Source organism: Leptinotarsa decemlineata, unplaced genomic scaffold, assembly GCF_025532065.1.
Source record: "Leptinotarsa decemlineata unplaced genomic scaffold, Ldec_3_MD MMD2_tig00026328_RagTag_RagTag, whole genome shotgun sequence".
Lineage (NCBI taxonomy): Eukaryota > Metazoa > Arthropoda > Insecta > Coleoptera > Chrysomelidae > Leptinotarsa > Leptinotarsa decemlineata.
This window is the reverse complement of record NW_027412688.1, coordinates 18139138-18166792: the sequence shown is the minus strand read 5'-3', so window position 1 is coordinate 18166792 and position 27655 is coordinate 18139138. Positions and strand designations below refer to the sequence as shown.

Here is a 27655-nt window from a genome sequence, read left to right as displayed (position 1 = left end):
TATTTTCTTCCCGTCCGTCAGTGGTGAATGTTAGAGTGGAGTTCGAAATCAGAATTTATTACTATTTAGTGCAAAATGGATGACAATTCGAACAGTTTATAAGATAACGGTAAGTAGATTCCATGTTTGAAATGTCATTCTCGCAAATTGAATTTTATTTTGTAAACGGGCAATAACCAACAAATAAAAAATTCCACGCGTAATTCATTGGACCGTGCCACCTAATCTCCTAACCATTTTTATCAAAAGGAGACAAAACAATAATGCATCTCAGAACAGGCAAATTCTAATTACATGTGTAAGTTTAGAACGCTATTTTTCGGAAACTGCTCATCAAAAAATAAAACTTCAGGGTATCATTTGAAGTAGAATTTAACGCCAATCGAAATGATGTGCCACTTGATACCCCTTCCTATTTAAAATTCTAAGGGTAAGATCTACCCCTCCTAGGGGTTGAACCACGAGGACTTCAAATATTTCTTGAAAGTGTCCCCCTTGAGTATAAAATTGACCTGTTTTTTCGATTCCTCATATCATTTATTGATAGGAAGATATCAAGACGTCAAGACGTAACAAAGTAACCATGTGCACTTATTAAAATTTTTATATTATAAATAATCTTACGTTAATATGATTACCAAATATGAAATGATTGAAACTAAAAACGGGCCGACCAGACTTAAAATCCAGTCGATAATAACAACCACTTCAATATATACTTATTTATAACATTTTCAATTTTATAATTTTTTTTTGTATAGGTAAAGCCAATTTCATTTATTCTTTAATCGAAAATTTTGTAGAAACCTGCACGAAACTGAAATCATTATTATCTTAATAAAAAATGAAGGTTTTCAATACAGAAAATCTAGTAGATAGAAATTGTAACGTTCAATTTTATGATTTGAAAGCAGTATATTTTGAAATAAACGAATTAAATTTGAAGTAATTTAATTTTCTGAAGCCATATCCGTCAACCCAGTATAATACACACTTGGAACTTTCCAACTCAATTTAACTTTCCACGCGTATGCAGCAAGTTTGAATACTGAAACTAATATAACTAAAAAACAGTCATTTAGTACTCTAGAAGGATGAAAAAGTGTTCCCCGACTATTTAATCCCTATAAACGAACTTGTTTAGTAGTATAAAAATAGCCATTCCAAAGAAATAACTCACATGTTATTTTTCCAGTTAAATTCAACTCAGTTTGAAGTTGCACTTATTCCAAGCAGTAAATAATTTAATTGTCTATTTCCAACCTCTCAAATAGATAAAAGTATCTAAATTTCGACGTGCACAATCTTAAACAACCGAAACTCGACACAACTCACAAACAAATGAACTGGCAGGGCCCACTTACGCGTCTTGAATCGACTGACTTCGCACCGTACATAAATTATTCTCAATAATTAAATATAATAGTAGTAATGAAGTTAATTTTATTGTTTGTAAGTGGAACAGCAGTGGAACACCACAACATTATAGGTGAGTTACTGAAGATACGAGGAGCTCATAACAACTTGAACGTCACCAGATCGTAACTGAAATCAAGAAAATATAATTGAATTGTTTCAATTGTATTTCATAATTCATTATCACATCTTTTTCAGTAGTCGAGATAAAATAATGTGTATTCATTTGATATAAATAACGATAACACGATCTAATCACATGTTTCTTGTTATACAGAGCCTTAACGCGAACTAATACATATTTCATTTCTTTACATAATCTGCATTTGTTTGGCCACTATTTATCCCTTAGTCCTGCAAGTAGGCATGTTTTTGAGACTCGAAACTAGAGAGAGCATCATTCCACCAAGGATTTCAATATTTTTTTCTGAACTTGCGCTTGTAGGGCTCTTTATCCGAAGCCCCAGTACATTCGAAAGGGTGCGCTAGCATTATCAACCAATTATCACTCCCCACACCGTGAGGTAAGTGATCATTGGGTCCGAGAATCAAGTACCCTTAGCAAGCGCTGTGAGCCCAGAATGACAGCTTTCTGCATTTAACCGGCTATGATGTATGCCTAAGTGCGGCAAGCCGGTATGATCTTGATATTCGAGAGTAGGGATTGCATCGTTCTACCAAGGATTCCAATAATCAAAACAGCCATCTTAACAAAGTGGTCTAAATAAATATCGTCTTGCACTGATGGTCGAGAAAAACAACATTCGGCACTTCTCGTTCCCCACAACGTATTCAATATGCTACACCGGTGTCTCGTCAAAGTGAAAGAGCCGTAGGTGGTAATAAAGTACTCTTGGGCCGAGTTATGTCGATGGGTAAATGCTGAGACCGCATAAGCTGTGTCAGAAACCTCTATAGCCGCAACTGCTGTAGATTGAAGTGAAGAAGACAACATCCTAGCAGGCCATGATAAACACCTCAGTTTCCGACTCCAGCCATTCGACCTGGGAAACCCAAGGTCAGGCGCTTTGATGGGTCAAGGTCTTATATGTAGTTAAAGACGACTCCATGCATTGGATTATCCTTGTCTTGCCGCAGGAGTGAAGTGATCTCTGTGGCTAAGGGCCTTCTGCTGACAGAGTTGAGATCATCTTGGTGGCAGAATGGTGATCACCTCGTTCAGTGTCGAAAACTAAACTGAGTTATCAGCCACTCGGCCAGCTGACCTAAACAAAAATGCTCCAATTCCTGTTTTTCATGAGCGCGGACCATACAGAGAAGGGGAACCGAACTCCTGACGACTTAACAGACTCCATCCAGTACCATTCTGTCATGCAAACACTCCAAATTCAAAAATCTACAGCCTCCCTGTTGTCGTGGGAAATACAACTGTGGAAAGGACAATTTGAGATGCAAACCTTTATAGAAATGCATCATTTTTCAAGTCTTTACTTCGAGTTGATACAGCTACTATAGGATCCATTTCATTACTCCAAACGAGTAGAGTAAGATTGGAACGGCAAGCATATCCATAGCAAACACTTTGTTCATTCCTGATAGTTCCAATGACCAGATCTGTCGGAGTTTGTGCTGATACTTGCTGCGGAGAGAGTCTTACCTACTTTACCTCTTGTGAGTGGCGTTGTTCCACCCCGAGGTAAGTACACGTCTTTCCGGCATCCAGATGGTACAGGATGGTTCCATCTACGAGCTGCACATCATCTCCGTAGTCTCTGCATCGTAATCTTCTGAGATGGACCGTTGAACATTTGTCTATCCCGAATTTCATACTAATAGCATCATTATTATCATCATTATTAGTCCAATAGTTTAACAACTTGCTGGTGAATTTTGGTTTTCTCTGTAGTAAAATACTAGATAAAATTTAAAATGATTTGGAATAACAAACAAATACTCAAAACTTGTGAAAATTTCAGCATATTCTAATCACACAAAACCTACAACTTTCAATACTGTCATCACCCACTTGCTTTGAAATATTCTGATAGACCTGTTGCATATATACATATTTTGAGAGGTATGTAGAATGAGGGATGTTAGTCTATCGAAGTTGTATGGCTTAGAAAAAATGCAAGGACCCGTCGATTTTTAATTGAAGGGAAGTAATATTTTCCGATATATTTGTCTCCACCAGTTTCACCTCTTAGCGAGTGTGATAATCACCCCAAGACATTGCATGGCTTTGATTTCTTTCCATAGAATGCCTGCAAAGTGAAATCTATAGAACACAATCATAATCTTGGAAATATTTGCACAAAAAAATGTCAACGAGAGCCGTAGAATTCAATTCAATACAGTTTAATGTCCCAAGAAACAATAAATGCTTATAATTAAGGACTATAACTAACTACAACATATAATGATATAACAGAAATGAGATATTTTATAAAAACACACAACGCATTTTTTTTAAATAACAATGAAATGCAGTCAGATAATAAAATTGGTTACAGAAAGTATATGTCGAAAACGAATTCAAGTGCAAATAGAAGTAACATGACTCGATTTTTTTTTATCTGTGAGAACAGAAAAATTCCTTTTTTTTCAAAACTATTAGCAGAATTTAAAAATTTACTATTTATTAAAAATGAATACTTGTCACCTTGTTATTCTTTTGGTGATTTGTCTCCCTTGCTAGGGGATGGAAGCTGGGAAAGTCTACAGTATCGTTTAGTAGTTTGTTTTTTTTTTGTTTCACCATCATCGACATTGTTATATGTCTACTATATTGAAAATATGACCAAATTTGCTTCGACAGAGAATATCAAGATCTTATTTTAAAGAAATTTTGCAGTATGTAAGGACATAATTTAGTATTTTGAAAATTTAAAGCTTTTTTCATAAAAGCTAATCTCTTCTGAAATATGACCCTTTCAATTGAATAATAATAATTAATAGAGTAGATGTGATCAATGAAATTTGGAAGTTCCAAAAAGTACATTTCGAAAATACTTTTAGAGAGATTTCAATTATCAATGATATCAATTAAGTGCCAAACATAATTTTTTGTATTCAAACATGTAAAGTGAGACTTAAAGTTTCAATTTTTGAAATCTTTTTCATTCCTCATCAATTTTTGTATCGTTGAGGCGAATGTTTTTTTTTTAAATTATTGTGACAGTATCTGAATCAAACGTTTTATAAATATGTTCATATGTCGAAGAGAAATAATTTCTTGCAAGAAAAGCTGTATTGTCAGGTCATACTTAGTTTAACTCTAAACTTGTAAACGTCACCATAGAGTCCCTCAAATAGAATGATGAGGAGGAGCAAAATAAATATTTTGGTATGTTCTATTGTTTATCTTAACATATCCAGCTATCATTCGATTTCTTTTTTTATGTCATTGATATCACACGAAATCATAAGAGGTACTTCATCTGCTCAATTTCAATACCAAGTTTTCAATTGATTTTTCTGATAAATTCAAAAGGGGGATTAGATTCTTTTTTTTCGAAAAATTATGAAAGCGTAAAAATTGATATCCTCCGATATCTGATTACATTAGAAACTCCAATTTTCTCATTAACTGAATTATTCACTAAGTAGTCGATAAACTTAATAATGATCATGCCCAAAATGAGACTTTCCCAAAAGGAATTCGAGCTTTAACAAAATTCTAAGAAGAAACACTGATATCCATGACCACATCACAAGTAACTTTCGGTGTTCTACCCTTCAATATAAGGAAATGTTTGTGTACTCAAGATCCCATTGATGTTTTACACCGCAAAACCACATCCACTAATTTTCCTGGAACCCATAACAAAATAATATTTCCACTCCGAAGTGTTTCCCAGGAATCAAATCAGACGATCTTTTCAAGAAGTAATTTATGTTATGAATGGTTGAGAATATGCGTGTCACAGTGATCTACGTCATTGTGTGTATGGGGCTAATTTAATTAATATACATGTTTGGTGGAAAATATTCAAGAGTTAGTTACATAAGGAGGAAAGAATTACAAAAATGATTTGGTCTCCTACAATTGTTATCGAAGTCGAGTAAAAGTTTCATAGTTGTCATTGTCTCATTCAGATATCAAATGAAATATTAAGCATGTTATGTGGTTCATAGGTAAAACATTCCAATTCACCCGAGGTAATTTATTGTTTCATGCGTTTAATGGTACAATAAACATTAAAGGCATAATTGAATTTAGGTTTGTATCATCAATTTTAGTAAAGAAATATGAAAGAAGTTTCAAAAACAAATTTTTTGATTAACAAAAGTGATTGCTGGTAAAAGCTAATTATTGTTATTCTTTCATTAACATATATATGATATTTATTATGAAATATAATTAACCCCCTTCATAAAAATGCAAGCGTAAATTTGAGTAAGCACCCTTACACATTACAAATAAAAAGTGAAAAACTGAAATATTAGCTCTGAAAATGACTGTGTCAGTCAAATCCTATCGAATGAAATTTTAGTTAGTTCAAAAGGTGTTATTACGAAAAGAAATTTTCTATAACAACTTCAGTCCAATTGATAAGTTTTTGAGATACAGATTTAATAACTGAATTTGACAAATTTACAAGGTATTAAAAAAAACTTTGATCGTAAATGAAATATTAACATCATTTTTAGAGTCAATTGAAAGTACGAAACGATGAAATACTTCAGGCAATGAATACCATTAAAAAACAATGAGAGTTATTTTGTTATATGATTCTGTCTATATATACACTGTACAGGCATCTTACTCCCCTGCTCCTGTCTCTATTTCCACCTTAAACCGCAAAAACCATACTTTGAGTCAAAAAATCAAAACTCTACTCTACTTTGCCAAACTTTCACTTCTAATGGGAAGCTTCTTCAGGACCTATAATTTATTGAGTTGTGGTTTTTTTGCCATTGAATAACATTACAAATCATACTTACAGTAAAAATGAGTAAAAACAAAGGATTGAACATATAAATTGATGAAGGAAGTTAAACATGTATATGATTTTTTTGGTTTGACAAATGTCATACCTTCACATAAATGTCATTTTTCAATGGGTATGATGATTTGATAATATAATCTTTGAATAAAGAGAGAGTGTTAGGAATCACACGTTAAAAAGTAAGACCTCGGTAGTCCTTAGCTCGCACAAGTTCTCAACTTTTGAGAGTTGTCGTTCGTATGGGGACGATAGCTGATTAACGGAAAACCAGATTTTAAACAGAACAGATTTGTTTACAAACTCTGTAATGGTGGTAAGCACCATTCATTTCAAAAAGGCGGTGAAGAACCTACTTGTTGATAGACCCTACTATGGTTTGGAAGAGTATTTTATTTATTTATTTATTTGTTTACAAACTCTACAGATCATGGCCCAGTTACATAGTAGGAAAGGTAAATATCACAAATAGATTTTATACATACAACAGAATGACAAAAAAGTTATATAAAAAAAATATTCAACAAGAGTTATACAATTTCATACAACCTATTTCTAAAACTAGTAAGATTTTGGAAAAAGATGTCATTTTGTACATTATTATTAGGCATTGCACATAGCATTTAATGTGGCATTTTGATATTAATTTGTTCTTGCGGATTCAATATAAAATGTGCGAAACGATCTAGTTTCATGAGCAGGTACATTGAAATTCATTTTTGATAGAAGACAGGGATCATCCACTTCACCATGTATCATCTTGTACAAGTATATTAAGTATGCAAATACTCTTCTTTTCTAAAGGGTTTGTATGTTCTACTTTTCAAATAGCACTACATTGGAAATATCAAGGTCATGTTATCTGTTTCTTTGAAGTGAAGATATCTCAGGAACTTGTTTTGAACTCTTTCAATGCTATACTTGTGACAATTACATTGAGGACACCAGATAATGGAAACATATTCCAAAATGCTTCAGATAAGAGTGATATACAATATTTGATGTAGGTAATATTGTTGAATTGTCTAGAGTTGCGAACTACAAACCAATTCATCTTTGAGGTCTTTTTTGTTATATTCAGTATATAAGATCTAAATGATAATTCAAAATCAAAAGTAACACCAAGGTCTGTTATTTCTTGAGTTGTGTTGAGTTTTACACCGTTCATCTCGTAGCTGTACGTTATACTGACTTTTTTCCGGGAGGTCATAGTATTACACTTTCGAACGTTGAATAACAATTTGTTCTTTTTTGACCATTCAACGATGTTATTTACATCGTTTTGTAGGTGTACACAATCTTCAACTGTTGAAATTCTTCTAAAAATTTTCAAGTCGTCATCTGCAAACAACAAGTAGCAAGATGATGTGATATTTTTTACAAGACAATGATAAATAAAATAAATAACAAAGGACCTAAGTTGGAACCCTGAGGAATTCCAGACGATGCAATAAATGGACTGGACTTATGCCATTTCACTATCACACTTTGTTTTCAATTAGATAGATATGAACTGAAAAATTTCATCAGGTTGGGATGAAAACCAAAGTCATATTCTAGGTTCTTAGAAGAATTGGATGGGAGACTTTATCAAAAGCTTTTGCAAGTCGAATATCCATTTGAGCACAACTACCCAAGTTTTCAGCTATAAATTGGGTAACATTGCTAAGATTACTAACAGTGGATCTTTTTTTCATGAAACCATGTTGGAAACGTGATATTTTAGGAGAAACTAATCTATAGAAATGCTTGACAATGACAGTCTCGAAAAGTTTGGCTGGTGCCGATAACACTACCACCGGCCTGTAATATTCTTTCCAGATGTTAGGAAATGTTTTGCTTCTCAAGGAGAGGTTAGAGATAGTTTTCAATGGATATAACAAGAAGTCGACAAGATCTTTGAATATAAATGATGGTATATTATCAGGCCCAATTGACTTTTTTATCTTCAAACACCTAGCTGCATCAATGATATCATCATGATCTATACAGTGCATAGATATCAATTCAAGACTGGTATTATCAGTAAATGGTGAACCATCAATACAGTCACTTGTATAAACTGAACTGAAGTGTTTTGCGAAGGCATTAGAAATATCAATGCCATTGGAATATTTAATATTGTTCAAGTGCATTTTACCTGGTATGCCTATGCTGCTTTTTTTACTGTTTACATACTGCCATAATGATCTAGAATCACTACTGATTTCTTGCTGAACCTTGCTTGGATATAATGTGTATTGATGTCAATTTTCAATTTCCTTCTCAAATAGCGAAATTTTTGTGCTAATTCATGGCTACTGTTTTGTCTACATTTTAACCTTAGTTTCTTTTTTACTTTGATATATTTTATTATTTGTCTGTTGAACCATGGGGGATACTTTTTATTTTTATTGCATTTGGGAATACAAATATTGAAAATTTAATTAATTTCACTGTAGAAGAAACTCACCGCAAGATTAGGATCTGTAAACAATTCTAGACCACACCAGTCAACATTAACAAATAGATGGTACATGAGCTCAGTATTCGCCCTTCTGAAGTTGAAATATTATAAATTATTAACAGATATCTCTTTAGTTTTAAATACTCAAATACAGAGCGATGGATGATACCTAGCGTCCATCACAAAAGAAAGCAAATTTTTTGCAACTTTTGCTCGAGATAACTAAGTCTAGTAAGTGTCCATGATCGTTTAATATTCTATTGTGCTGATTAGTATCCAGAAAGTTCAAGAAGTTCAGGAATATTTCTACATATGTGTCCCTCACCATGTTTGAGGAATAGTGTGCAACTAAGATATGTTAAAATCGCCTATTACTAAAAAATTCTTATTATAGAGAACTGGTTTTCAAAAAAGCTAAGTAGATTTTCTTTGGATGAAATTGGGCAATTTGGTACAACATATACAACATATATATATATATATATATAAATAAAATTAAAATCGTTTATATACACCTTTGCATAAATAATATCAATGTCAGGATCACTAAAATATAAGTCAATGAGGTTGCTTTTATATAGGTCTCTTACAGTCAGAAGAACTCCTCCACCTTTGGTTTTCTCTACTTCAAGGGTGTCACGGTTCCTGTTCTTGTAAACTTTGGAGTCATCGGGAAATATTTCAGAGTCATGGATGTCGTTATGTAGCCATGTTTCAGTAATGGTAATAGCATCATATTACATACTGAGATGTACAGAATTCAGGAACTCTGTCATTTTTGTGTTTAATCCCCTTATATTTTGATATGCTATGTTAAAAGCTATCGACTACTGGTATTGCAGTTTTTGTTGAAGGATCTTTCTCAAGCTTTCTTTCTTGACGCTTTGAGCCATTTATTAAAAAGTCCCCCCGTGCTGCTGGAGAACCTCTCTGTGTTTTTAAAAATCAAACGGTTTTATGCCAACGTTCCTCGGCCAGAATTCAGGTTTATATATTTCATCTTTTTTGACAAAGGTGCGGTTACTACAAACCTTTTTAGTTGATTTGGCTGGCTTGGAAGCTTCTTTGCTGATTATGTGTGTTCATCAAGATTAGGTTTTTCTTTCAAATAATTAATGATATCTTCTTTCGCGGACCTTTCAATTTTCTTTTCAAATTCTTTAGTTTTAATATCTTTCTGGCATATTTTGATATTTTGTACAGACCTATTTTGTTAAAATATACTCCCGAAGAACAGTATTCAGTGAGTAGCCCTGTAATTGATCTAAACAGATACCTGCATTTTTGAAGTAGTTCTTCAGTTCTATTCTCGGATGGTCCCGTTATAGAGGTTTTCCTAGAGTTTATCGGGTAGGATTTCCTAGTTCACTTTGCCCTACAACAATTATCCGATTTTCTAAACCTTCAATTATATTATTGTTTTGCGGGGTCTAGTATCTAGGATCTACGCGTTTTTGTAACTAACTGCCTCAGTTTTTCCACATGGCGATGCATTCAAGTACGTTCAAGTAATCAGATACAACTAACTCTAATTACTAGAGTGATGTAAATTAATGTTTAGTCAAGGGTACATGTGGATTGCGTGCAAGGGCTGGGTGCAAACTCTATATTTCGATGTTTACGTAAAATAGTTTTTGAACGTTTTCTTACGAGACCAGTGGTCTGGTGGCGTAGCCAGCTCTAACACATGATCTACGATATCGAATTGTTAGGAAATGCTGATGGTTCACTCAGAACAACTTCTTTGTGTAATTGGTGACTTGTTTATTTTGTGGAAATTCATGATGACTTTAATGAAATGAATGAAAACACAAAAGTATTTCCATTCATTTCATTGAACATAGTGTAAGGAAAGTTTTATAAAATCGTCTGAATGATTGTAAGGCAATTAGCATATTTCTTTTAGAAAAAAGCGTTTTGGTTTTCTGCTTCTCCTTCTTCATACAAAAATATGTGAGAAACTGTCGATGAAAGAACATGAAGTATATACAGATCTGGCATATGAATGCTGATGAGATATTGAAAACAAGTGTTTCAAATACGAAACTTCGAGAAGTATAACTCATGAGTACTAAATTTCCATGCAAAATTTATATCAGTTCTCTTCACGTTTTCTAGTTTTCCTGTGAATTATAACTGTTTCAATTCCATAACGAATGTTTGTAGTACAGGCTTAATAGCCGTGTAATTCAATGCTCATATGAAAATAGTTGTTTCGGAAGGACTCTTTCTTTCGTGAGATTTAATGTTCATGTGAAAGTGGTAGTTGTTTCGAAAAATGTTTCTTTCCAGTATGTATCTGAAAGAAACTTCTGTGCTTATTGTACACATATTTGTTGAAAAGTTTATTTTGAAAATAATTGATGTCTTTCATTTTTCGAAAGTTTACTACTTATTTTTGTTTAATGATGTAAAAGTAGATAGCCAAAATGTTTTTCTCAACAAATACCTTCCCTTTCAATTTGAAATTTTTTTTGTCTTTCTGAATGATAGAAACGAAAGTAGATGTATTATTAGTTTGAATAAAATGACCAACTGTTCCATTCTCATTTAAACTCATTTCATTTTGTATCACACTGTATGTATTTATATTGACACGAGTAACTTCGAGTATCGGACGTGTGTGTGTGTGTGTGTGTGGTACCACGAAACGAGGGACTTACCACCTCTCTGTCAGTGTCTAAAAATCTGTCGGTGCAACTATATAGCTCAACACACCAAGATATGTCGTGAAAGTACAATAGAGTGATATTATTTCTAATTCATAAAGTATCAGGAACCTTATAATATACAGTCTTCTAATATTGAAAAACCCGACCTACCAACATAGAATTTCTCGATAAGGATTTACTGAGGTAATAGAGGAACAAAAGACCTTGTTAGTTTTCTTATTAGTCAGTGGGCTATGCTTGAAGACTGGCAGTCAACAAATCTGAAGCAAATGAACTTTAAACGTTCAAGCCAGTCTCTATATACCTACACAGTAGGTTTAATGGACTGACGCCTATCAGAAAACAACTACTCCCCTGGCTAATACCACCAAGGGCGTTGGATTATATCCGACAGGCGTCAGTGCAGTAATTTTCACAGAAAATTTCCTGCATATGCAATTGGCAATACAACTGAAAGAGTCGACCTTCAATTATGGAACGGGCACACTTGCAGACCGGTTTCGGGCTTATTAGCCACTCATCAGTGCAAGATAGTGATGATAGGTCGATGATGGTCACTATCTTGCACTGATGAGTGACTAATTAGCCCGAAACCGGTCTGCAAGTGTGCCCGTTCCATAATTGAAGGTCGACTCTTTCAGTTGTATTGCCAATTGCATATGCAGGAAATTTTCTGTGAAGATTCCTGCACTGACGCCTGTCGGATATAATCCAACGCCCTTCGTGGTATTAGCCAGGGGAGTAGTTGTTTTCTGATAGGCGTCAGTCCATTAAACCTACTGTGTAGGTATATAGAGACTGGCTTGAACGTTTAAAGTTCATTTGCTTTAGACCTTGTTAGTGATGACTCACTTGACCCACATAATATTGGAGGTGAAACAAAAATTGATATATTCTTCAAATTTCTCATCATACGCCAGTTACAGTGGGGTTGTAACGCCGTGTAATATGTGGACATTATGATCTAATTGCAAAATGTTTAGGACACGGTGACTTAAAATGAAAAAACACTGCTGCAACGATTTTTCAGAGATTATTTTTAAAGGTCATTGAAAAGTTCAGATGGTTGCAATTCACCAAGGAAAAGTCTATTCGTTCTGGACTAAAATGTTAGAATGGAAAAGTTATAACTGTAATAAACATCACGCTATCGTATAATTTTTATATCATTCTTCAACGAAATGCATCAGTGATCTAGTGAAAGCGCGCCTTTGACGAAGATTCCCTGAAACTTGACAAAGAACAAACGGTATTATTATCAGCGTGAATGATTCCATTGTTCATTATCACCACATGAAAATTTGTATATGAGTACTTTTCCCAATGTCAGCGGAACTTGAGAAGTGTGTCGATGTCCATATACTCATTGTTTGGCATACGGCGTCATTGTTTTCAATTACGATCTTTCTCTGTACAGGGTCAAAAAATTGATGTTTTCATCCCAACAATATAATGTTCAGTTGAGTATGACGTCATTCGAATCCAATGAATGTATTATTTTTCGACAGTGATTCTTCAATCATTAAGGAAAGTGAAATCGTAAAAATACCTATTGAAACATTTATTTTACAATGGATTCATCCGAAGGAAAAATACAGAAAGTTTTGGTTTTCAATAGCTATCGAAGAAACTTTAAATGTATTGTTGCAAACTGAATACAGTATTGAGTGTAACGGATTTATTTTCTTAGTCATTCTCTATACAGTGTATTTCTTTAATGTCCCCTTTCCCTTTTATTTTTTGAACGGGCAAACTCAAAAAATTGAAATTTGAGATAATGAAATTAATGCATGAATACTTTATTTTGAAATGAAATTGACATATGAAACTTTCAAGATGGCGACTTGGCGTCATCTGGGGAAAAAATTGAATGAAAAGGGGGATCTTGTGACACATCTTTTTGAAGCTCCTGACGAATACTTCACAACCCTAGAATATGAAGTCAATATCTTCACCTACTACAAAATAGCGGAACATTTAATAATTTCCTGAAGACAAACACATTAAATGTTCAGTTAGAATGCTCTCATTTAGTTTTCTGTTTTACTAATAGAAAAATATCACGTCAACAATCTCTAAAATTGTCATTTCTCGTCCATTGAAGAAAAAATTGAAGTGATTTTTATTTACGGTGCGACGCGTTACTTTCACAAGACCGAAAGGATTTTCAATGAACGTTTTCCGAATCGTCCTATCTGTAGAAAATATTTGAGGGAACTTGTATCCAAATTTAAAACTACCGGTAGTGTACATAACAAAAAGCTCCCAGGTCATCCGTCCATTCCGGAAGAACAGCAAGTGCAAATAGAATATGAAGTCAATATCTTCACCTATTCTACAAAATGGCGGAACATTTAATAATTTCCTAAAGACAAATACATTAATATCGATATTTTTAGAAATATTCCTTTTTATCTGCTATATGGCAATTCCAACAACCCGATAAGGTTTGTTGAGTTATTTTTTGCTTATAAAAACGACAGAAAATGTCAGTACGACAATGAACATCATTGTTCAGTTAGAATGCTGACATTTAGTTTTCGGTTTTACTAGTAGAAAGGTACCACGTCAACAATCTCTAAAATGGTCAATTCTCGTCCATTAGAAGAAAAAATTGAAGCGATTTTTATTTACGGTGCGACGCGTAACTTTCACGAGACCGAAAGGATTTTCAATGAACGTTTTCCAAATCGTCCGATCTGTAGAAAATATTTGAGGGAACTTGTATCTAAATTCACATCAACTACCGGTTATGTACATAAAAAAGCCCCCAGATCATCCCTCCATTCCGGAACAACACAAGTGCAAATAATTGGTGAAATGGTAGTAAATCCTGAACAGTCTACTTATTCCGTCGCGAATGTTTTTGAGGTGTCTCCTTCTACTGTGCGGAGACTTTTGAAGAGGAACAGATATCATCATCATACAAAATTGAAATGGAACACCAATTAACTGAAAATGACCCTGATCGAAGAACAGAATTCTGCGAAATAATGACGGAAACCATTGCAAGGCATCCTACCTATCTCCACAATATTTGTTTTAGTGACGAATGTACATTTTTTTCAAAACGGCAATGTTCACATACGAAATTGCCGTTATTGGGGTAACACCAACCCTCACGTTTTCCAGGAAACACATACCCAATAACCAGAATAAATTAACGATTGGGCAGGAATATTGGGAAACCATATTGTAGGATCTCTATTTATTGATCAAAATTTAACAGAGGAACTGCATTTGAATATGCTGGAAACTACCGTTGACCCTCTCATCACTGAAATTGTCGAAGCGACTCCTAATGAATTCGATTGGATATTGTATTCCAACAAGATGGAGTACCACCACATTACTCCAGACAAGTAAGAACCTATTTGGATACTACTTTTCCCGGTCGTTGGATTGGCCGTCGTGGTCCTACAGAATGGCCAGCCCGCTCGCCAGATTTGACACCTTTGGACTTTTTTATGGGGCCATTTGAAGCAAGAGGTGTACGAAACTGAACCTGCTTCAATATTGGATATACGGCAGAGAATAATAAATATTTGTAGAGACATTGACGTTACTGTGCTCGAAAATGTTCGGCGTGAAATATTAGATAGGCTGTTCATATGTCAAGAAGTTCAAGGGAACCATTTAGGGCTTCTTCTGAACAGACCTCAAGCTTATAACCTAATGTCAATGTATTCAGGCAATTATTAAAAGTTCCGCCATTTTGTAGTAGTTGAAAATATTGACATTATATTCTAGGGTTGTGAAGCATTTGTCAGGAGCTTCTAAAAGGTGTATCACAAGACCTCCCTTTCCATTTAATTTTTTTCCAAATGGCGCCCAGCCGCCATCTTGAAAGTTTCATCTGTCAATTTGACTTCAAAATAAAGTATTCATGCATTAATTTCCTTATCCCAAATTTCAATTTTTTGAGTTGACCCGTTCAAAAAATAAAAGGGGGGGACATTATTATTGTTTTCGTTCAACTGCGTTGAACGAAAACGTTTTGACTCGGGTTGCTGTCGAGTCGGAATAAGAAAAATCAGAAGGTAAGTCCATTCTGTGATATGGCACTAATATGACAACCACAGATTGTCCGTTGGACAACGATGGTGCTCCAACGATGTCTGTTGAAGGAAATTTAAGGTACCATCAGAGGAAAAATATATTTTACTGATTGGAGGGTTTCTTGAAGTTAATTTTTGTATTTAAAATATATTTTCAAATGCTTATTCATTTTTCGAAAGTTTTGGCGGAATGAGTATTGAATACTGAACCAGTTTGTGCCCAGAAATGTCATATATTCTTGGTCAATTCCATCTTTCATCAGAAAAAAAACCTGGCCAGACTATGTCATAACTCTGAAACTAACTATATATATATATATATATATATATATATATATATATATATATATATATATATATATATATATATATATATATATATATATATATATATATATATATATATATATACAGTGTGACCCATTTAAAATGGAACCACCCCTGTAGAATGTGCATTTTTCAATCAATCTCAATTTTTTTTTATTGAAATATTAAGTATGAAAAACTGTATCTTGACACTAACTTTCACAATTTTAGTTTCATTTCCAAGGCACTCTATGGTTTTTTTTGTTTGTCAAAAACGGCAAAAGTTTATTAGGCAATTTTTGTTTTCAAATTTGACTACACCTCTGGATTCGTAGTCGTTATAAATCAAAACTGTCAAATTGTCATTAAAAAATATTTGTTAACAACGAAGTTACAACAACTTCAATTTTGGAAACAAAGTATTTGTTTGTAATTTTTATTCAGATTATAGACATATTTGAGATCTGACAACACTGTCATCACCAAGTAGAACACCAGTGAATTTGTACAGTGAAAATCCGAAGTCAACAGCTCAATGCGTTCTACAGTTATAACTCCTGAAAATATGGTAATGTGAGAGATTTGTGGTGCAAGCGTTTTGTAATAAAAATCTGACTACGCCACTGGATTTGTGGATAATATTCCCTTAAAATCATTCATTTGAGTGTAGGTTACGAGAAGTGTATTCTAGAATAACAGAAAATTAAAAATTCATTTTCAAGTTATGCAGTACTTAGTACATTCTTCCGCATAGCCGCTAAAATCAAATTGATTTAAAGCATGGAAATCATTTATTCAATAATAAAACAGAGAGCAGGACAAAAATTGTTCCCTGTAAATACAAGGCGAGTACCTGAATACAAGAAATTTTTTAAACTGCATAATGTTTAGTGATGAAGCTTCTTTCAGCACCAATGGGGTAGTTTCATCGCAAAATGCTCGGTATTGGGCTACGGAAAATCCGCACTGGATCATAAATTGTAAAAGTCAATATTCCGAAAAAGTTAACGTTTGGTGTGGTATAGTACAAAATAGAATAATGGGTCCATATTTTTTTGATGGAAACATAAACGGGCAAAATTTTTTGGAATTTCTAAATAACCAATTATCGGACGAAATAGATGAAATGCCTCTTGCGGAACAAGTAAATTTATTTTCAGCTCGACGGCTGTTCCGTGCACAATTCGAGGATTGTTAAAGAGTGGCTAAATAACCAGTTTCCAAATCATTGGATAGGACGAGGTAGTGACTTAATTGAATGGCCACCTAGATCGCCTGATCTAACAATATTAGACTTTTTTCTGTGGGATATTCTGACACAAAAAGTATACAGAACAAGACCAACGAATCGAGCTGAACTCATGCAAAGGATACGACAAGCTTGTGCCGAAATTACAGTTCAACAAATAAGAAATAGTGTAAACAATATTCGGAAGAGATACGATAAATGTATTGAACTTAATGGAGGTTTGGTAGAAGCCACAAAAATTTGAATGTTTAGTTTTAAATCAATGTTTATTTTAGTATCAGTTTTTTCTTAATGGCAATTAATTGTTGAATAAATACTTTGAAACTTGTTTGTATACATTTTGTTTTCATCAGCTATAGAAGAAGGTAGAGTAAGTTCAGAATCTCATAAAATGTGATTTTCCAGGTGCACTGTTACAAAAGTACTATTATTTATTATTGGGAAACTTCCAAAAAGCTTACAAGTATGACCATTAATACTTCAAGATTCTATCAAGATTTGGTAAAAGCGCAATTGGGAGATCCCATGACATGAGATTCTGAACTTGGTCTACTACTGCGTAACTTGAAAATGAACTTTTAATTTTCTGTTATTCAATTATTCAATTTTTATTTTAAGTTTCACTTCTCGTAACCTACACTCAAATGAATGATTTTAAAGGAATATTATCCACAAATCCAGTGGCGTAGTCAGACTTTTATTACAAAACGCTTGCACCACAAATCTCTCACATTACCATATTTTCAGGAGTTATAACTGTAGAACGCATTGAGCTGTTGACTTCGGATTTTCACTGTACAAATTCACTGGTGTTCTACTTGGTGATGACAGTGTTGTCAGATCTCAAATATGTCTATAATCTGAATAAAAATTACAAACAAATACTTTGTTTCCAAAATTGAAGTTGTTGTAACTTCGTTGTTAACAAATATTTTTTAATGAAAATTTGACAGTTTTGATTTATAACGACTACGAATCCAGTGGTGTAGTCAAATTTGAAAACAAAAATTGCCTAATAAACTTTTGCCGTTTTTGACAAACAAAAAAAACCATAGAGTGCCTTGGAAATGAAACTAAAATTGTGAAAGTTAGTGTCAAGATACAGTTTTTCATGCTAAATATTTTAATAAAAAAAAATTGAGATTGATTGAAAAATGCACATTCTACAGGGGTGGTTCCATTTTAAATGGGTCACACTGTATATATATAGAATTTTGAGAATTGCAAATACATACAATGTAGATTTAGAATTTTTTAATTCTTCTTTGAAAACATTTAAAAAGACTGTGAAAAGATTGTAATTCATTATTTTTTCGATTTTTTAATTTTATTTTATATATTTTTTCCTTAAACCTAGCTTATATTACTGTTAAATACATATGTGTGAACTTGTTAATTATCTTGTAAAAAATAGGCATTGCCGTAAATAAATAAATAATAATAGGTTCATTTTAGGTCCATGTCTTCTCCTACGTATATTTTCTTTGTGCTGTTTTTAAGTTTGTAAACTGGCAAAACCAAATCGGAATTACCTCAGATACACATTGCAGAAGCAGAAATAATTTTTAGTAAATAATGATAAGTGAGGGAGAATTAAAAATTTATTGAGGATTTTAGGCACATTTTAGATTACTATTCCTCCTATCACTGAATTTTCATATGTGTTTTTTTTAATCAGTGCCTTAGACGCCTATGGTAAAGTTTCTGAAAATACTCTTCAAGTATGTTATAAGTCCAAATATATCAAGAATATGACACTCACTTTTAGCTTCATTTTTCACCTCTTTTCGATCTGATACTTGTTGTTGTTTATAACGAATGGAAAATTAATGATAAGGAGAATTATATGGGGTCTTCCAACAAAGACTTTCGAACTTTGACGTGAAAAAATGAAATTGTCGCATTTGGGACGATACCAATCCATATGAGATCCAAGAGCGTCCAATGCATCCCGAAAAAGTCAATGTTGGGTGTGGATTTTCGGCTGGCGGCGAACGAATTTGGACCTGAATAGGATAATCTGGACACCAACGACATGTGGTTTCAACAGGACGGCACTACGTGTCACACAACTCATGTCATCTCTAGTGGAGGTGATGTGATCTCTGGCCACAGAGATCGTGCGATTTGACCCGTTAGACTTTTTCTTGTGGGGTTCTCTCAACAAAGAAAGAATATTTCCAAAAACGAATTGAAGAGTCTGATAATCCTTCAAAAACAGCCTGGAGAATTGTTTCAGAATTATCCAATAAACCAAAAGGCAACACTGAGGAAATTTCAATAGAGTTCAGTGATACTGTTGTAAATTCACCCATAGAAGTCGCTAACAAATTTAATAATTATTTTATAGAGGTAACTAAAGTATTATCGAATCAAATTGATAAGAGAAATCTGGACTTTCAATTTTTTGCGAGAAACATAACATCCCCGAGTAAATCGTTTTTTTAAAATCCTTTTACTGAATCCGAACTGTATGAATTACTAAATAGCAAACTTAAAAATAAAAGTTCTTCGGGTTATGACGGGCTTCCTATGTTTCTTCTGAAAAAGAGTCGCCGTGTTTTAATGAAACCTCTACTTCACTTGGTGAATCCGTCATTCAGTAAAGGAATATTCCCTAAGCAAATGAAGATAGGTAAAATCATACCAGTGTATAAAAAAAATAGTAGAAAATTACTGGAAAACTACAGGCATGTAACAATTCCATCAAGTATGTCGAAAATATTGGAATATGCTTTTCTGAATAGACTTCTATCATTCGCTCATCATAATAACATCTTTACAAAAAACCAATATGGGTTTCTGAATAAAAAATCCACCGCTACAGCTTTACATTCATACCATAGAGAGATTGTTGACTATATTGAAGCAGGCCCTGTTGGGATATTCTGCGATCTCAGCAGGGCATTCGACAGTGTTATTATAATATTCTCCTGAGTAAGCTATACAGTTATGGTAATGGATTATCTTTATCACAGAAAACAATATGTCGCTATTAACAATGTAACTTCCAGCATAACCCTCTCCGAATCAGGAGTATCTCAAGGGTCGATATTGGGACCTATATTATTTGTATTGTACATAAATGATTTGGAGTATGCAACGCCCGGAACATTCATAACAATGTATGCAGATGACACGTCGATTATAATCTCTGACAAATCAGATTCAGTTTTGAAAGAAAAATGTAAGCATGTTTTTGAAAGTATTAATAAATGGTTTTCTGCGAACAATTTGTTTTTGAACGCGAAGAAAACATATTCAATGAGATTTCATCATCGGCAAAGGGAATGTGATGTCATCAGTTTTAGAACAATTGATAATTCCGACACAGTAACAACAGAATGTACGAGCTTAAAATTTTTAGGTCTTCACATTGATGAATGTTTGAATTGGCAGAACCACTGTGAGTTCCTAATCAAAACAATTAACTCTATTTCATATCAGTTTCGAAATATTAGGCAGGTTTTGAATGTTGATCAGATGCTGAGACTCTACTATGCTTGATTCCAGACTAAGATATGGAGTGTGCTTCTGGGGTCTTTCCTCTCGCTGCTCTGACGTCTTTACAGCACAAGAAAAACGTATACGTATCATTAGTGGCATAAGTAACCGTGATTCATGCAGAAATGCTTTGGAAAATTTCAGAATTCTAACTGTTCCCAGTCTTTTAATTTTTGACTTATACTTTGACTTATGTTTTTGAGAATAGAAACAAGTTGTTGTACCAAATAAATGTAAGCATAATATTGATACAAGACAAAAAAACAATATTTTTGTACCATTTGCAAAAACCAAATTAGCTTTTGTATCACCCGATCAGATGGCTCCACGTGCCTATAATTTGCTTCCAGATATTATAAAAAAACTAAAACCATGTATATCTTCAAAAGAAAACTCAAGAAGTTGCTTGTTGATAACTGTTATTATCGCTTTGAAGAATTTGTGTATGAGTAGATAGTTGTCATCTTTTTTCAGGAACTTCTAGTCTCCGATCTCTTTTGTTTTTCTTATTTGACGATTCCTATACAAATTTTATAACTGTGTCAAAAATAAGGAAAATAAAGATTTATTATTCATTATTATTATTATAACGACCCCTTAAAACTTTCAGCAAAACCCGGGGTATACCGGATTCTTTGTAGCTGCGGGTCGGTCTACATTGAAACCACGAAAAGAAATGTAGGTACCCGTCTCTCTGAGCACAACAAAAATTGCCGACTCGGACAAACAAATCAGCTATAGCTGAACATACTCTCAACAAAAAAGGAACTCACATCATCTTATTCGAAGATACAGTAATACTCGATAAAACTCAAAATTATTATCCAAGAAAGCGCAATATAAATTCAAAAACAGGGATATTTTCAATAAAAAAGAAGAGGCAGTGAACATTAATAAGATATGGCTACCTGTACTTGAAGGTACATAAACAAGGCCAGGTAATCCAATCAATAGAAACATCAGGCATTAGAACCTGCAGACCACAGCCAAAAAAACGGAAATTAGTTTTTATACAATCACCATTTATATTTTCAAATTCCCAACTAATATAATAACTGTAATACTCGTTAGTAGATCTTAAAAACACAACGAAATTTGAGTTATCAAAAAATTAAATGTGTATTAAGAAAATTGAACCTTATACTTCCATAGTTTCACTTCCCATATCACTCGATATAATGTCAAATATGTCAAGTTTCCATCGTCATCGATACAAAGTTAAAAAAAGTAATAATACAAAACTTGAAATTGATGAAAACACGGAAAAACTCACGAATTTTGGACAATAAACCGAATACTTCCTTCGTTTTACTTCCCACCTCACCCAATGTAATATCAAATACCCAAAGTTACCATCGTCATTAATACAAAAATTAACTGAGATAATAATCATGAAACTTGTGGTTTATAGACCAGTATAACAAAAATATGAAACAAAGCGGATACGGTTGATAAAAATCTTAATTGAAATGTGGGTTCATTAATTATTGTCATTACAGGAATGAGCGGTGTATTTTTCAAGGAAATGAAATCGCGAAGAAAGCTCCGTTATGCCATAAAAATATTACCTATCATTTTCATAAAAATATCATAGACGATATACTTGTAACTTCAAATCATGAGATACAAAGATACGCTTGCATAGAGGAGACAATTATTAGTTTTCTTTTCTCAATGAGGCATAATACCACTGAATTTATTCATTAATAACGTCTACTTAAAATACACAAACAAGCTTACATCAGAGTTTCGTAAGTTCTTAAATTGGAAAGAAAGGATTTGGCTTTCTATTTCTACAACTTTAACCAAAAAATTTGGAAAACTTTCAAACGAAAGAAGAAAGCAATTGATTTCAAAATATGTGTAGATCATGCATAGAAGTTACTTTCAGACACAAACTGGAAGAAAAAGCCCTTTCGAAACAACTACTTTTATACGAGCATTGAATTATACAAAAACATATTTTTCTATTCAGTTTGTACTCCAAACGTCATGGAATTGTATGTTATCCAGATTGGTGCTGAAGAGGCAAGTGTCTTATTCCGAAACATCGATGTTCGCGATTGACGATGACAGTGTTCCATGTAAGTGAAATGTTATCTCTTCAATATAGTATATTGTGTAGCAATGCTGTGAATGATGTCTGATTCACTTCCATAATGAATGTTTGGAGTATAAACTGAACAGGAAAAAGTATTTTTTGTATAATTTATTATTCATATAAAAGTGCGCATTTGCCAACGTAACACAAGTCTATTAATTCCCTCAGCATAAAAATTGTGTGATCGGGACTCGATAACGTCGACAAAGGACGTTTTAACATGGTCCTGATTGGCGAAGGTTTTACCGGTGAGAAAGTTATCAAAGTGCTTGAAATGATGGTAGTCGGTTGCCCAGTGCTGATTTGTGAAACGTGCGGACGGGCGTTGTCGTGGAGCAGGATCAGGTATCTTCTATTGACCAGTACCGGCTGCTGCTGATGCAATTTTCGGAACATTTCGTCGGAACATGATATTTTTTGGTGGAGTTTAGCATTTGGGTAGTGCCTGGGTGGTTCATTGGTGTCCAACCACTGCCCTGTTGTCTCTTGTTGTTACGAAGCCTCCACTATTCATCACACGTGACGATCCTATCCAAAAATAGATCGTTTTGGTTGCGCAAAAGCATTGAAAAACAGACTCGTGGGGCACCCACTTTTCGAGCTCTCCAATACGTTTCAAACCATCAAAATCCGCATGGGAGCTGACTCCCAGTTCTTTCGCCATCCCGCGCTCCCTTGGTGATGGGTGAGTCTCCACCAAGGTCCTCAAATCCTTGGGGGAAATCATTTCGCTAACAAACGGGTGAAATGTGAATCGCACAGGCACCGCTCCTAGAGCGCCTTAAGGATTTTCCTGTAGTGCTTGTGTTTTGTCTTGAAAAAAAAAGTAAAATCATAGCTTAGGTAGAAATTTTATTCATTATTCTCCAGTTTTATGAGTTGTTCCTAGAAATATAAAAAGTGTAGGTCTAGAGGAAAATCATCAAATCAAAGCAATGACACTCTTTTTAATTCAATGCTGAAAAACCGTCAAAATTTTCCACTATAAGCTATGTATAAATTGAGTGTGTCATCAGTTTATTTTAGGACTTAAATTCGACACAAAATATCTAAATAAATTTTTTGCTTTTTCGAAAAATATAGTTATCGAGGAAAAAAACGAAAAGTTACTTTTAATTTTGTTTTTCACATATTTTGTTGATACATATTATGTGATATTAGACCATTTTTTTACCATTCACTCGACTCTAGATCATTCAGAGTAAACTAGATTCAATGGTGAGCATCGAAAAAGTAGTCACCCTGTATAACTCTCCAACCAGTTGTTGCCCGCGGCTTCGCCCGCGTAGAATTTGGTAGTTGTAGTACTAATTAGTACTATGTTGCTGTACCGCTGCTGTTCCAATGTTTTGACAGAATCAGAATCCACGAACTTAGGCGTGCGCAGCGTTATAGAACAGTGCTTTCAAAACATCACTACAGCGCCATCTAGTGGCGCTGTAGTGATAGCCTAAAAACCTTCTCTAAGAAACATTAATTATACAACCAACCAACAAACATCCATTTTTATATATTAGACTATAACTGTCAAAGCATTCTATGAAATATAATACTGAAGTGAATATTACGAATATCCAAGTAATCGTTTTAGTATAGAAACTTCGATTCGAAAAATTATGATTCAGTATTAGTCACATTCTGCTGTTCCCCACAAGGAAATATGCTAATTTTCAAAATTTATTCTCACTGAAAGGAAAAAATAACACAGAAAAAGCAATAATTCCGGAAATTTATTGACGTAATTACGTATTTTTATCTTAAAATAATTAAAAATTCCCATCAAATCCGTACTTTCACAACATGTTGATGATGAACACTATATAGACACGCCTCTTTCTAAAACTGATTAAATATCAGGTAGAGTTGCCAGGAAAGATTTTTCTTCGATGGAAAAGCTGTATAATATTTATGAATAACGGTTTTTGGGATGTAATGTAATGTAATGTAATTTTAATGTAATAATTGTCTTTGTAGTTTGACATGTACTTGTTTGTAATTGCACTTTGTTGCAATTGCAAGTATTTTTATAGTGTTTTTAGCTTCGGGGCCTTTTTCCATGATGAAATAAAAAATCCCTCAAAATTTTGACGTGTTTTTGATCTCGAGGGTATTTGATTGACAAATATAATGAGTTAATGCCGTGTTACTGAAACCGATATAGTATGGTTTTTGAAGTACCTCGTCATCACCTCTTAGGTATTACTTTCAGCTGTTCCCTAAGATGTTTGGATTTTCTGGATAGTATCTACGGATCTTAAGGTCTGTTGGGAGAAGAGCTTATAAATTATCAAAAGTTAGTGAGTGGTATAAAACCTTGTTGCTATTCCAACAACGTGATCATAGCCGTAGCCAGTTAAGGGGGGTTTGAACCCCCTCCTCCGAAATGAATTCCCCTAAGAAGAAATACCGTACGAATTAGCAACACTGGTCTGGTAAATTACGGTTCTAATTATGAATTCATATTTTTCAATGTCAATGACACCAATACTTTTCAGGAGTAGTGAATATATTATTATGGGAAAAAGACGTGTTGCAAACACAATTTTAGTATATTTCTAATTGAGACCCCACGTTTTAGAACATTTCTGTTTGAGTGGCGAGGAAAAGAGAAAATTTTCGGAAGAACGTTTCGATTTTAGTCATACAACATACGAGTTTTGATTTGGTAGTGACAACTGTTGAGAATATCCGTAAAAATGATCATATAGAATTGATAACCACTTTCAATAATGTTACAGATTTGCTCATATGAATGAACGAAGAAATAAAAATTCCACAAAAAGCATCATGACACTGTCACAAAGCGAATCATGAAAGTGATAATATGAGAAAATATTTAGAAGGATTATCACGATTCCGCTTCTAGCTGATTTCATCGATCAAGTGTAGTTAATTTTCACGAATCATAAAATGACTTTCCCATTACATCAATGTATAGATTTTAATGAGAACTATGAGAAGGACCTAACAATCTACAAGAGGTTTTCAGAACGAGTGTAAAAATGTACTGGAAAGGAAAAACTCAAAGTGTCGATGAATTATTCGACAGTCAGAGGAATCGTGCCACGTTATTATTAGTTATAGTTGTGAGATACATAAACAAAAGTGACGTTGCGTTTTCTTACTACTGATTACTTCCCAAACTAAAATTGTCAGCTGATGTTCGGGCATCCACGTAAGTAAAAAGAAAAGATCAGAGTGCTGTCAACAGCGCGACGAAACAAAATATTGGATTTCTTGATAACTGGCAAATGTATTTGTTTGTATGGAGCATTATTCGAAAAACCTTACTTGAAACATTTTTAACTTCTCTTATTTCCAAATTTAATGAACCTTTCCGTTTTATTTATGAGTACTATAATTTACTGTGCTTAACTGATCATTCTATGTTACGGGATGACGTGGGTGAAGAAGGAAGAATGGTAGACATGTGAAATGGTAAAGTATCGTTGGAACGCTGTTGAATTATGTAGTGAATGCTATCAAGTCAGCAACAATACGAAATCTACCTCAGAAAGTCGGATCTGTCCGCCAGAATTGTTTTATTTTGTTTCAGGAAAAAACGGAATTTTTGTCTTCAAACTGTTGAAATCTGTTAAAATCTGTGTTTCCGTTAACCACCTGTCGCCCCCTACGAACAACAACTCTCGAGCTGGGGACTAACAAGATCTTATCTTTTAACGTGTTATTTCTAACATGGGTTGGACGATAGGATGTGAAAATCGATTGTCCGGCCTTGCGGTTCGTACCACCGGTTCGCAAAGCGCATAGCCCGAAAAATGGCCATAAATCAAAATTACAAACTTTATTATTAACAGCTAGCGTTGGGTCCCTAAGCAGATACGACCTCATTTAGCTGGATCCCCAATCCAGATTTCTACCAGAGAGATATGATAACGATGAGTTGACCGCTGTCACTTGATGTGATTAGTTTACGTTCTCAGCGTTCCCATATTTTACCACAGTTCAGTTGCGTTTTTTATTTTTAAAGTTATTGCAATTAAAAAAAAAATCATTATGGATACGCTTGATTAAGGTATGTATTCTATATGGTAGCAAATGTGAGAGATTTCAATTCATGTTTTTCCCTGTTTTTTGCATTTTGAAAACTATTGAAATTAAATGTCATTTTGCAGAATTTGTAATAAAAACATTATGTTTATATTGACATTGAATTTTGGACTATCTATTTTACACGCGAGAATTCGATTTTTTGAATTTACCTTACATTTGTCCTAAAAGCTGGAGTTCTTGAAGGTCGCGTCACAAAAAAAAGTGATGAGTATAAAATAAATTCATCCAAGGAAGAAATTCAGAGGAAGTTCAGGAAAAAAATGAGACTGCTGGTTGACATACCTAAACCAGGGTATGGTTATACCAATGACGGGAATACGTCCCGTCGTTTTTTCGCAGGAGCGAGATGCAGCAGCTGCTATAACGGAAATCGATCTCGAATAAATTCAAAGTTTCAAAATAATACTAGAGGTGCTATCTGATACATTATGTTAAATTATATGCCTGGCAATCTATGTCTCCAACTATTTTAATGTAATCCTCCTCGAATTTTATTAATGTTTGTATTGTGAATAGTCTTTATATAAGTGAGTATAAATAGCGTGAATATGTTTGTGTGACTGTGCAGACTGTGTTATTATGTCAATATGCATTAATTTGCTAATATGTTTATACTTATTAAATTGTTCTTACCCCCTCCACAAACAGGGGAAACCCTGGTGGAGTACAACCATATTTATTTCATTATATATCGTGATTTTGTATCATTCTATGTATTGATATTCTGAGTTAAATATTATTATTATTACTATTATTATTCATTAAATATTAATTCATGCTCCAACAATAATATCGCATGCGTTGTTGCCGATTGGTCAATTACCGGAAGAAGCATGCAACAAGCATTTTCGCAAATATACACAGAAAATTTCCCAGGACAGCGAGCAATGAGGATGTGATAAATAGGCTTTTATTATTG

At 33.8% G+C, this 27655-nt stretch overlaps 1 protein-coding gene and 1 long non-coding RNA gene across 2 annotated transcripts in view; both read right to left on the bottom strand.

Annotated features, from left to right (window-relative positions):
• The window catches only part of Ptpmeg2 (Protein tyrosine phosphatase Meg2), a 133281-nt gene that overhangs the window by 74110 nt on the left and 31516 nt on the right, over positions 1-27655 (bottom strand). The gene's annotated exons all lie outside the window — the stretch shown is intronic.
• LOC141485447 (uncharacterized) lies at positions 6093-8976 on the bottom strand. The gene is made up of 2 exons (XR_012467215.1): positions 6325-8976; positions 6093-6265 (listed from the first exon to the last, which is right to left on the bottom strand). It is a non-coding gene; the product is annotated as an uncharacterized lncRNA (long non-coding RNA).